This window comes from Felis catus, chromosome C1 (genome assembly GCF_018350175.1).
Source record: "Felis catus isolate Fca126 chromosome C1, F.catus_Fca126_mat1.0, whole genome shotgun sequence".
Lineage (NCBI taxonomy): Eukaryota > Metazoa > Chordata > Mammalia > Carnivora > Felidae > Felis > Felis catus.
Window position 1 is genome coordinate 178,524,194 of NC_058375.1, and position 12,876 is coordinate 178,537,069.

The 12,876-nt window shown below is 40.2% G+C and overlaps 1 pseudogene; it reads left to right on the forward strand.

Annotated features, from left to right (window-relative positions):
* The first annotated feature begins 1,589 nt into the window (after window positions 1–1,589).
* LOC109503050 lies at window positions 1,590–4,502 on the forward strand (annotated as a pseudogene).
* Window positions 4,503–12,876: the final 8,374 nt, after the last annotated feature.

The window sequence follows — 12,876 nt, forward strand, 5'->3', positions numbered from 1 at the left end:
TAAGGAAGAACACTGAATAAAATGGCACCAGTTTCTCAGGAGCTAGCCAGCAGTGGCTCTGTTTTATTTTTCCAGGGTAGAGACATTTGCTTAGAATGAAATGGATTTCAAAATAATCACTTTCATCCGTAATGAGTCTACCCAGGAAGAAAAAGCTATTAAGCCATCAATGCAGCCTCCTCCCTGTTCTTCACCTAGGTATTAAAACAAAATGTTTGCAGACCAAGGACCTCATTTTCAAGAGAGGCCTGTAGGCCAACAATCTTGCTTATGGAACCTTAATTTGCAAACATGTTCCAAATATTTACCTAAAAACTTAAATTCTTAACATCTCAATTGTTCCGAGATGAGATATTGAGGACCCTGATGCCACGTAAAAAAGCAGACTATAAAGCCACTTTGGAGTTGCGAATTTGTAAAAAATAAAAACCCCCGGCATCTGAATCCGTAGTTGTTTCAACATTCAACTGGGTGAATAAATTAAGTATTCTAATTCCTCTTTCTTGCTTTGCATATGTAAATATGGTGTTTTGTACTTTTAGAATTGTTTAGATAATTAGAGAGCTGGCTTCTGAGCTCAAAAATCAAATCTTTCAAGGCACATTTGGCTGAAAAAAGAGTGGGACAACTGGTTTCATCCTTGCTTTTTTGGGTTATGAGAAAAAGGCAGTTTTTTTGGTCAACTTCAGTTATTTTGCTGCCTGCCTCTCCGAGTGAATTGGCAGTTTGTGTGCGGAAATTGACGAATCAGAGAGAAAACTAAATGGGCACGTTTTAAACAAGGGAGTGAGATTAATACAGAAAGATGTCCAGCAGCATGTAGGTGCCAAACACGTATGCTACTGGGCAGTTTCAGGGGGCTTTGCACTTCAGGGGAAGCTTAGGTCAAGGACGGATTCATTCACTGATTTATTCCATAAATATCTACCGGTGACCAGCGGTGTGACCGGCAGTCTGCTAGGTGCTGGAGGTTCAGGAGTGAACCAGGTGGGCGAAACTCAGACCCAGTTGGAGAGGACCCAGAGAGAGGATCACCTTGAGGCCAGGAGAGTGCAGGGGTAGCACTAACCACTAGGGAAGCCCAGTTCTTAGTTTCTGTTTCATTGGCTCCCTATACCAGGCAGGTGTCCGAAAAAGTCTCCAGAACGTTGTATATACCTCATATGTTCCCTGGACCTAGCAAGGCAAGGGTTGGGGCTGAAGACCATACTCCAGAGATTTGTCCTTTTGAATATATTTTGAGGATCCAGGTCTGGAGTATCTCAAGCAGGGTTAGACCATTCATACAAATAGCTAACTGTTTTTTTTTAGCTTCTTCTAGCTTCCAGAACCGAAGAGACTATGGAGGCAAAGTATCCAAAGACTCTACCCTCGTGTAGTTTCGAGGCTAGTGAGAGAGGCAGACATAATCAAATAATAGAAGAGACAATAATATGATTACAAACTGAGATTGGAAGTTCAAGGCTCTGCAAGAGCACAGGATGGGGGGCGGGGCGCTTTTCGTCCATGCTGGGATCTGAGGGGAGAGGAGAATGCTGGAGGGGAATGGGAGGGAGAGGCTCATTCCAGAAAGTGGTCAGTCTGTGAGAATGTCTGGGACTGGGGAGGAAGAAGGCCATTTTGGCTGGACTACAGAGAGTGTCGAGAGTAGCAAGAGTGATAAGATTATAGGCAGGGTAGTCGAGAAAGGCAGGTACAAAGGGACAGAGAGAGAATCCTCTGGTGGTTTCTACCAAATTCAGAGAGACACTCTCTGCTTCTAGTCTAAAGAGCAGGGCGGAGGGTGGGAGGAAGCATTAGATAAATGTTTTTCGAAGTTAGGCTAACATTAGACAAATTTACGGAATGAGAGTAGTTTGTTATAACATTCTAAGTTCAAATGAAGTAACACGCTATCATGAAATACCAATGCACCATTGGTTTCCCCACATCCAGTTACTTTCTCTATTTCATGAGCATAAGGAGTGATTAGATAATGTATTTCTTACAATTTAGCACAATGCCTGCCTGGAGTATGCACTAAAAAAATTGCTGGTAAATTAAGACTAGTTTAATCACAATAATTACTACCCTAAAGACTACAACCAAATGAAGACCTTACATACGTGATGGAAATCTAAGCACAGGGATGGAGGAGACAAATGGGGGTCATAACTGCATGACTTACATGTGCATCTCAAAAGCTGAGTTGCCTAAGTCCTGGAGAACACTTTTTTTTTCTTTTTTCTTTTGTAACTTTTGCATTTATTTCTACTTATTCTCTAATTCCCCCCAAATTCCCATTACGTGTCATAATATTTTAGGAAGATACTGCAGAGTTACTTATTTCATAACTTATCATAAAGCTTCACTAATTCAAATTTATGATGACCTTTATATCTATCTATCTATCTATCTATCTATCTCTAATTTATTGTCAAGTTAGCTAACATACAGTGTATATGGTGTGCTCTTGGTTTTGGGGGTAGATTCCCATGATTCGTCGCTTACATACAACACCCAGTGCTCATCCCAACAAGTGCCCTTCTCAATGCCTATCACCCATTTCCCGCCCCCTCCCCCATCAACTCTCAGTTTGTTCTCTGTATTTAAGAATCTCTTATGGTTTGCCTCCCTCTCTGTTTGAAACTATTTTTTCCCCTTCCCTGTCCCCCATGGTCTTCTGCGAAGTTTCTCAAGTTCCACTTATGAGGGAAAACATATGATATCTGTCTTTCTCTGACTGACTTATTTCACTTAGCATAATACCCTCCAGTTCTATCCACGTTGTTGCCAATGGCAGGACTTCATTCTTTGTCATTGCCAAGTAGTATTTCATTGTATATATGAACCACGTCTTCTTTATTTATCAATTGATGGAAATTTGGGCTTTTTCCATAATTTGGCTATTGTTGAGAGTGCTGCTGTAAACACTGGGGTACATGTGCCCCTATGCATCAGCACTCCTGTATCCTTTGCATAAATTCCTAGTAGCACTATTGCTGGGTCATAGGGTAGTTCTATTTTTAATTTTTTGAGGAACCTCCACACTGTTTTCCAGAGTAGCTGCACCAGTTTGCATTCCCACCAACAGTGTAAGAGGGTTCCCATTTCTCCACATCCTCACCAACATCTGTTGTTTCCTGACTTGTTAACTTTAGCCACTCTGACTGGTGTGAGGTGGTATCTCAATGTGGTTTTGCTTTGTATTTCCTTGGTGATGACTGATGTTGAGCATCTTTTCATGTGTCTGTTGGCCATCTGGATGTCTTCTTTGGAAAAGTGTCTATTCGTGTCTTCTGCCCATTTCTTCACTGGATTATTTGTTTTTCGGGTGTTGAGTTTGGTAAGTTCTTTATAGATTTTGTATACTAACCCTTTAACCGATATGTCATTTACAAATTTCTTCTCCCATTCTGTTAGTTGCCTTTTAGTTTTCTTGATTGTTTCCTTTGCAGTGCTTTGTATTTTGATGAGGTCTCCCAATAGTTCATTTTTGTTTTTACTTCCCTTGCCTTTGGAGATGTGTCGAGCAAGAAATTGCTGCAGTTGAGGTCAACGAGGTTGTTACCTGTTTCCTTCTCTAGGGTTTTGATGGTTTCCTGTCTCACATGTAGGTCTTTCATTTATTTTGAGTTTATTTTTGTATATGGTGTGAGAAAGGGGTCCAGTTTCATTCTTCTGCATTTTGCCCTCCAGTTCTCTCAGCACGATTTGCTAAAGAGACTGTCTTTTTTCCAGTGGATACTCTTTTCTGCTTTGTCAAAGATTAGCTGGCCCTACATGTGTGGGTCCAATTCCACATTCTCTATTCTATTCCACTGGTCTATGTGTCTATTCTTGTGCCAATACCATACTGTCTTGATGATTACAGCCTTGTAGTAAAGGCTGAAGTCCGGGATTGTGATGCCTCCCACTTTGGTTTTCTTTTTCTACATAACTTTGGCTATTCGGGGTCTTTTGTGGTTCCATAGAAATTTTAGGATTGTTTGTTCTAGCTTCGAGAAGAATGCTGGTGCAATTTTGATTGGGATTGACTGGGGAACAAGGTCATGGAAAGAGGAGGATTTGGCGTGTTGCTGTCGTTTCTACAGTCTGGGGTCTCTGCGCCTTTCACAGAACTTCCAACAGTGCTGTGTTGGGACAGAGCATCCAGAAGTTCACAACCTCTGTGGTCCGTAGGAGCCACCATGAGGAGGGCCCAGGGAAGAATTTGCCATTTTCAGTGGAAAAGAAGTGGCGGTTACTAATTATGATGACTATGTACTTTGGATCTGGATTTGCTGCACCTTTTTTTTATAGTAAGGCACCAACTGCTTAAGAAATAAGGATGTTTTAATTAATCCATTAAACAGATGTGAAAAGGAGCATTTTGAGAGGTGCAGTCTCTGAAAAATGGATCAAAGTCTTGAATTCCGCATACTCAATATGTTTGTAAATAAACTTACGACATGAAAAAAAATGGAAAAATATTCTCTGATCATGGACTGGAAGAATAAATATTGTTAAAATGTCAATACTATCCAAAGCAATTTACACATTCAATGCAATTGTTTTTGTTTTTTTTTTTTAAAGAATTGCTGGAATTTTGGGATAGTTCAGAAGCATTTTTTGATGTTAAACCCTAAGACTTTATGATTGTAAGAATTTTGTCTGCATGATTTACCTTCAAAAGGTGCATCTCATCTGAAAAACACTTCAAAGTCACTAAAGAGGTGCTCCTACACATTCTTTTTTTAAAAAATTGTTTTTAGCATTTATTTATTATTATTGAGAGACAGAGAGACACAGAGTGTGAGCAGGGGAGGGGTAGAGAGAAGGGGAGAACAGAATCTGAAGTAGGCTCCAGGCTCTGAGCTGTCAGCACAGAGCCCGACGTGGGGCTCAAACTCACAAACTACGAGATCATGACCTGAGCCGAAGTCGGTCGCCTAATCAACTGAGCCACCCAGGCACCCTGCTCCTACACATTCTTATGTTCCAGTCGCAAGGCCAGTGTTCTGACTTAATGAATCCCTTCCTGGTTTGGGTTGAATTGAAAATTTTTATTTATTTTATTTGGATTTAAAATAGCCGTTTTCAAATAACAGTCCATACCAACCTGGAAGTACATAAGACATTGCGGAAGCTACAAGGTCAAGGAAACCTTTAAGGGAATCAATTTCCTGATCCTCAGTCTCCACATTGCCTCTTTCCTAAAACGAATCTCCCGGAGAGAATGGCTGTGGTAAGCCAGTTATCCTTCTTCACTGCCCTTCACGATCACTCTCCTTTATTCTATAAAGAAAAGCATGCGTCTGACCCATCTCTAATCTTATTGTACTGCAGAACAGTGATATTTGAGACTGCCTGGCTCCTGAGGAAGGCTTCTGTAAGAGAGAAGCAGAGCAGACTTTGATAAGAATTACAGATGCATGCTGCAGCCTATTTCCACATTATTTCAGCAACAAACTCATGTCTTTCTGTCTCAGTTTACTTCACAATGAATTTGAATTTATAGGAGATGTAAGACATAGATGTGATTTCATGTGTTCATTAAAATAAGCAAGGAAATCAGACATTTTTTGTTAGAAAGTAAGTTTGATTTGGTAGATTGGTTTGACAGTGAGGACAACCTTTGCCAATTAGTTCTATGGCAGACATTTTCTATAAATTTAAGAAGTTAAATTCTGACTCCGTAGTTTTGACAAATATATGTTTAAAGCATGTGTCAATGTAAAATATGTAGGTAAATACGTCCTCTGCAATAAACTTACAGTAAAAGTTCTAGAAGTCAACTGAAAAATATGAGAAGGGATACACTTTCTCAAAAGCTCATGGATTGAAAACAATTAGCTGATAATAAGAAGAGAATGTGTGGCAGCCCAAGGAATGAAAGTTTTCCAGACTTCTCACTAGGAAGATGATTTAGCGCTAAGTACTTTAAACATTAAGTAAACAGGTTTCTTGGAGAATGATAATTGTGTGTGTGTGTGTGTGTGTGTGTGTGTGTGTGTGTTTCTCACAGTTGTTCAGGGGACAAATGATGGATTCATTGAGTTGTTTTATTGACACTCTTCTCTTCTTTTAGGGGAACATAGGCTATCTTCTGCAAAGTTGTCTTCCAGGTGTTGAGAAACATCTGTCATTTCAATTTTTAAACGCTCTGAAGTCAGACCAAGAGAATAGTGTTTTAACTCTGGATATACTACTCAAAGGTCTATTTTCTCCCTATAAAAGTGTTTGCGGTAGAAAAATTGGAAAATATCAAAAAGGATACGGAAAATACAATTAGCAATGTATTTCCACTTAGCTGTATATCCTTCTATGCATTTCTCTATGTATAGAAATTACTTTCTTTTTTTTTTAACATTGGAATTTGACTATTACTGTTGATAACTATTTTTAAATTTCATCAATACATCTGATCATTTCCCCATTTCGTTAAATGTTATTCTACAACATTATTTCTAATGATTGAATAGTATTCCATTGGAGGGAGGTACCATAATTAATTATACATTTCTCAGACTTGAGTAAATATATGGGTCCTTTTCAAAAGAAAAATAAATTCTCATGCTCCCCTCAGGGTTGACTTAGATTATTTTTATTATGTTGTTAGTCATCTATGAAGAAATATAAAACTAGGATTAATCCTTCATGATCCTCACTTGCGAACACCTATAAACCCAACACAAATTTACATTTAAATTTAGATACAAAATCAATATAATTAAAATGCCAACAGTCATTTAAGGGGATAGTTGATGTTTAATAGTAGGATGATAAATGTTTTATATTTTCTTTCTTGACATGGTTCATTTGATTTTGAGCCTGATGGACCATCATCTGAATCATCTTGATTATCATCATCGTTATTTTTCCTTCTAATAATAAACCTATTTTAAACCAGAGATCTATTATTATCATGGGCCAATCAATTTAATGGTGCACCTCAAAATATGATATCCACAAAAGTTATTTTTTTATTTTTTTTTTTAATTTTTTTTCAACGTTTATTTATTTTTGGGACAGAGAGAGACAGAGCATGAACGGGGGAGGGGCAGAGAGAGAGGGAGACACAGAATCGGAAACAGGCTCCAGGCTCTGAGCCATCAGACCAGAGCCTGACGCGGGGCTCGAACTCACAGACTGTGAGATCGTGACCTGGCTGAAGTCGGACGCTCAACCGACTGCGCCACCCAGGCGCCCCGATATCCACAAAAGTTTAAACAAAAATTCTTTGCTACTACACTTATTCCCGTTATACACAAAGAGAGCTCCTCACAGTGTGAGTGTGATAGTGACGGCTGTTTGCCAGGTGATAACCCAGCCCTCCCACCTTTCCTCTCGGAACTGCCCTGCCATCTTTGTTCTTAGAGTACTCCATGGAGTTAGCCTTCACTGTCACTACCAATGTGACTGTGAAACGAACACACACTTGGACACTGAAATCATAGCTTAGCTGTGAGTTATAAGTTAGTCTACCAGATGGTCCAGAATATCTTTACATTGACATTTTTTAGATTACCACCACAATAAAAACACAAGATTAAAAAAAAAAAAACTTCTTTCATAACTCAGACCCTCGAATATAAAAATAAAGCTTTTGGAAACCTAAGTTGGACATATTCTCTATTGCTTGATATCTGGTATACTCTTTTTCTATTTGCTGCTATAACAAATTACTACAAACTTCGTGTTTTAAAAGAACACAATTTTTTAAATCTTGTAATGTTAGACATCAGAAGTGTCAAAACTATGGTGTCAGCTCAGCTATGTTCCTTTTGCAAGCTATGGAGAAGAGTCTGTTTCCCAGGCTTTTCCAGCTTCTAGAGATCACCACTTTCCTCGGTTCATGGCTCCTTCCTCTATTTTCAAAGAGCATCACTCCAACCCCTTCATTCATTACCCCATTACCTTCTATATTATTGGCTCAATTTGCCTCCCTTTTACAAGGTATCTCATGATTACACTGGGTTCATTCAGATAGTCCAGGAGAATCTCAAGATCCTTAGTCATATCTGCAAAATCTTTCTCACCATGTGCAGTAACATATTCAGAGGTTCTGGGAATAAAGACACGGACATCTTTGGGGAAGACATTATACAGCCTACCATATCTGAAAACTAAAAACTGTCATCAGAAGTGATTATTCTTTCAGGATAAACTTCTAGTGTTGTAATGTGTAAACCACAGAGTACGTATTTTTTTTAAGGGCTTTCCAATGCCAAGTTACCCTCTGGAACGGTTGTACCAAATTGCACTCATGAAACAGTGTGTAGAGTAACTGTTCCTGTTCCTTGACCACAATGGGTATTATTATTTGTTAAAAATCCTTTGCTATTTAGTAAGAAAGAAATCTGTTAACAACAAAATTAAAATTTTATTTTAAGGTGATTTGAGGTTAAATATTTTGATGACATTGGACCTTTTAAAATATATTTCCTGGTCATGTGTACAAAGGAAAAACACTTCAGGGGATAATTTTGTTAAGGATATATTGCTTTTGGGCTTAACTTTGTTGTATAGAAACCACCTAACCCGTAAGTGGTACCTTTCTGAAATTGCAGCATCGGGAAGAAAACGTAGAATGCCTTTGAGTTGAAGTTTACATCTTAGAATGTTTAGGAGAGGGAGGTAACTGTTTAAATTCAAGGATGATTATGTTCAAGAGGTACTTAATTCAGGCCAGTGTGGCTCATGTAGAGAGTCGTTATGGCCTTTTATCTGGGATAGCCTGGTCCTACGTGGGTGCATGTCAGAGCTGCAGGGAGTCACTTGTTGCTGCCGCACTAGGGTGTGGTCTCCTCTGCAGGAAAGCATCTTGTGATGCAGTCGCATCATTGCTCGGTTAGAACTGGCTCTTTTGTCGGAGAACAAGTATTGCATCATAATTAGAAAAATGAGAGCGTCGCAAAAACTTTGTAAGTAGATGGACATTTGAAGGATTTTTGTAAATGGTTATAATACACGACTCCTGCTTGCTTATTGAATAAAAATTTCAAATTCAGATAAGCCAAATAAAAGAAGACAGAGACAAGTCAGGATGAAGAAGCACTATTTCCTAAAGCCTTCTTTATTCTCAGGATGGTTGAGAAGTTAAGAGGCCTGGGATGTTACATAACAGAGGGCCTGGAATGGTAAGACTGAAGACGTTAGATAAAATGTGCAGGGTTTTAGAGCTTGTTAGATTAAAAAAATTTTTTTTGAATGTTTATTTTTGAGAGAGAGAGAGAGAGAGAGAGACAGAGCATGAGCAGGGGAGGGGCAGAGAGAGAGGGAAACACAGAATCCGCAGCAGGCTGCAGGCTCCGAGCTGTCAGCACAGCCTGAGCAGAGCCTCAAACTCGTGAACTGTGAGATCATGACCTAAGCCCAAGTCGGACATTTAACCGACTGAGCCACCCAGGCTCCCCAGAGCTTGCTAGATTTTATTCGCTTATCCAGACTCTGTTCCTTCTCCCTCCAAACTTGTTGCTGAGTTAGGAAGATGCGCACAACACAGGCACGTAACCCTAAGGAAACCATGCTAAAAATAGTGCTCTCAGAGTCTTGGGAGCCAACGATATCCTTTCTTTCTTGCCGAGGCCCACTGGAGCTTTGCTTTCCTTAAAGAAGCCAAGTGTCAGTGGTTTTCTTCCTTTGAGATCTCCAGGAGGAGGCTGTTTTTAGCTGAGAGCTGCTGCTTTGCCTATCACTGCAGTGCTGTGTAGGATGCCTGGTAGAGAAGGCAGCTGGGGAGGAGGAAGTCAGAAAGTGAATGTGTGTCAGGAGGAAGCTCTGGAATAAAAAAGGAATGTGCTAGGACTTACGCACTCAGCAAATGCAGCTTTTAGGCGTAGCGGACCAGGATGCCTTTGGCAGTAACAAGCTTTCTGGGCTCTTTCATTTGTTTGGTGTGCTAGGAAGATCTGATTTATTTGTGCCATTGCAATGATATTGTTAGGTTAAAAAATATGTTTTCTGGTGCATAGTAATTAACAACAGTAGCTGCACACTAGAATATTCCAGGACTTAAGGAATGCTAGGCATTTTATCAGCGGCAGCCAGCAGATGGTGATAGCGTACCATGAAAAAGCAAAGAAATTGGGCTTGGTGACGCTGGGAGGTTCAGGTTTGTTTTGCTTTGTTATTTAAGCTTGACCATACCCATCTATATATTCTGTGGGCAGAGAGTGTTTGAGCCCGGTCTAATCTTAAACTTGTTTTATGGTGATATCATTATTTTTTACTGCTACAAATTAACTGTCGGTTTCAATCTACCCCATGTTTCAGCTGCCTTCGGGGATCATCTTGTCAGTTATGCAGCTTCCCAATTTTATGGCTGAGATCAAGAATGATTCCTTAAAGGCACATGGGAAACAATATGTCTTTAGAATGAAAAGTTGATGTGAGCTTTGCTACGTGGCCAGTACTGTAGGTATGCAGGAAAACTAGGGGAGGGCAAACCACTAAGGCCCCGATTCAGTTTGAAATGCGAGTGTCTTGACATTGACTCAGGTGCTATCATTCATGCAAGTATCGACAGTGACCTGTCAATGGAGTGAAATGGAGCTAGACTGAGTTCCAATATTATCTTACGGAGTTGCGTTCAAACACGTGAAAATGCAAAGAGGGACTTTTGGGCAACTCAAGTTCCAGGTCCATAGGAAATTCTGTCACTAGGACATAAAGTATCACACAAAGTCATCCTTCTTTCCCCTTTGCATCTAAGGCTTATGGAATGCCTACCAGGTGCCTGCTCTTGTTCTAGGTGCTGTAAAGTCCTTGTGAACTTTCTGGGCAAAAACTTGATTACTGCCTAATCTTTTCTTGAAGCATAAGGGCAAAAAGGAATGAAGATCCTCTTTATAGGGCTGGCAGAGGACCATTGAATGATGTTCAACTTGAAGGAGAAAGGGGTCATATTCCATCTTGCCCCAGTCAAAGAATTCCATCAGCAGCACACTGTCATAAATCTGTCACTGGCTTCTACTAGCAGCTAACACACTGTCCAAGGATGTACTAAGGGACAGGGAGAAACCCTAAAAGCCAACAAAAAAGGCCAGTCTGTTTTTCACATGTTGGGTGGACAGAGTGAGCATGGGTATAAGATCCCTGCCAAATTATGAGGTCTACTGAATGTTTGTTACTGTAGCTTCCTCAGTAATGTGATACCTGCTCCTAGAATTTGTTCCTTTTTATCAGAACTGGGTAACAATGACTCTGTCATAGTATACTCAGTATGAGCCAGGCTTTGGCCCGGTGTTCTTTCAACCTTTATAACATTTCTTTAAGGTAGACATTTTGATACTCTTTCTACATATAAGATAACCGAGGCTTAAAGAGGTTGATTAATGTGCCTGGTAAATAGCCAAGCCTGGAGTTTAACAAAAGTCTGTCCGTGATCTTCCCACTTTGCTCTGCACCCTCTCTATTGAAGCATTGTTTGCTCTAACACTGTTCCATTGGCTAGAACAGGGATGGAAGAGAGAGAGAGGCAGCAATCCCACGATTTGTGCTGGGAGCATCACAGATGTAAAGGAGCCAGGCAGAAGGCATAATATATTAGGCCCTGAGGGGTCCCATCACATGGTCGGCAGAGCTTTGGAATGCTGGAAAACAAAATCAGCAGGCATGGCCTGAAGGTTTAGCCCACAGAAATGGGGTGGCTTGTTCTGAGCAAAGGCTTCAGGGCAGCAGACAGACCGTGGAGTTAAAGGCAGAGAAACAAAACGCAGTTAGTACTGCCATACTGGGAAGATCTTTGCTTGAATACAGGGTGTGGAGGATGGGTAGTGATGCATTGGTCTTTTCAGCTCCTCTCTCAGGCAAGGATAACAACACAACCCGCAGAAGCATCCTGAAACTCAGACAGCCACCGGCATTTATTTATAGAGAGAAAGTGCACAAGGTGGGATAAATGCACAGAAACACTTTGAACACTAAGCGTAGTACAAATGGGTTCACTATTGATTCTTAGTGGAAATGTGCATGTCCGCCTCACGAACAAATATCACTCCTGAGACCACCTTTAACAAAATATTTAGTCTGACCTCTCCAGGCTGCATTTACAAGCTCATTTCTCTTTTCATGTTTTAGGGTTTTGCGCTGAGATGTAAGTAGGCCCTGTGCAGCCGTCCCAGAGGACGTCCACGAGAAGAGTTTCAGACAATAGAAAATAATCTTAAGTGATTGTGCTGTGGGTTTCCATTGAAAGGTGTCATATAAAGGCTGTAGAAGAATGAGAAATTACAGAAAGTTAACATAAAGGGCCATAAAGGCGTATTAGGTATAACATCAGCTCATGGGGAATGCCAGGAAGCAAAATGATGGGGGCATTTCCACCCCCAACTTGACTCCTTTTCCATATGCACATGATTGAATCTGTTGTGACCGTAGAAATAGTCAAGTGTGGAGAACTACTTAGGGAAGTTTAAGAACCCATTAGAATCATTAGATCTCTTCTGAGCTAGCCAGAATAATCAAATTTATATCCAAGTGAAATCTAGTTTAACTGCAGCTCTTCCTTACCTTTCAGAAAAATTGAAAGGAAAATCTTATGCAAGATTCGCTCACAAATGTCTTCTAATGGTTCTTTAAAAACATTCTACTCATCTCCAGTCAAAAATGGCTTCATATTTACATTACTGGAGGCCGTTGTTCAAAATGGATTGTGACTTCATTTTAATAGTCTGAACTAAGGCTGCTCGTGGGGTGGTTGGGAATTGAGCAGTGTGCGACTACAACGTGATGTAAAAAATAAAAACCAAACAAACATCAAGCTGCATATTTATTTGATTGCTCCAAGTTCTCAGTGCATTATCTGGATTGCCTGTCCATTTTTGTCTGCGTTAATGTCAGAAGTCTTGAATTGCAAGTCCCTCCAGGATAGGTCTGATGTCATCTCCATCACTTTGAGAGCCCCAGGCTCCT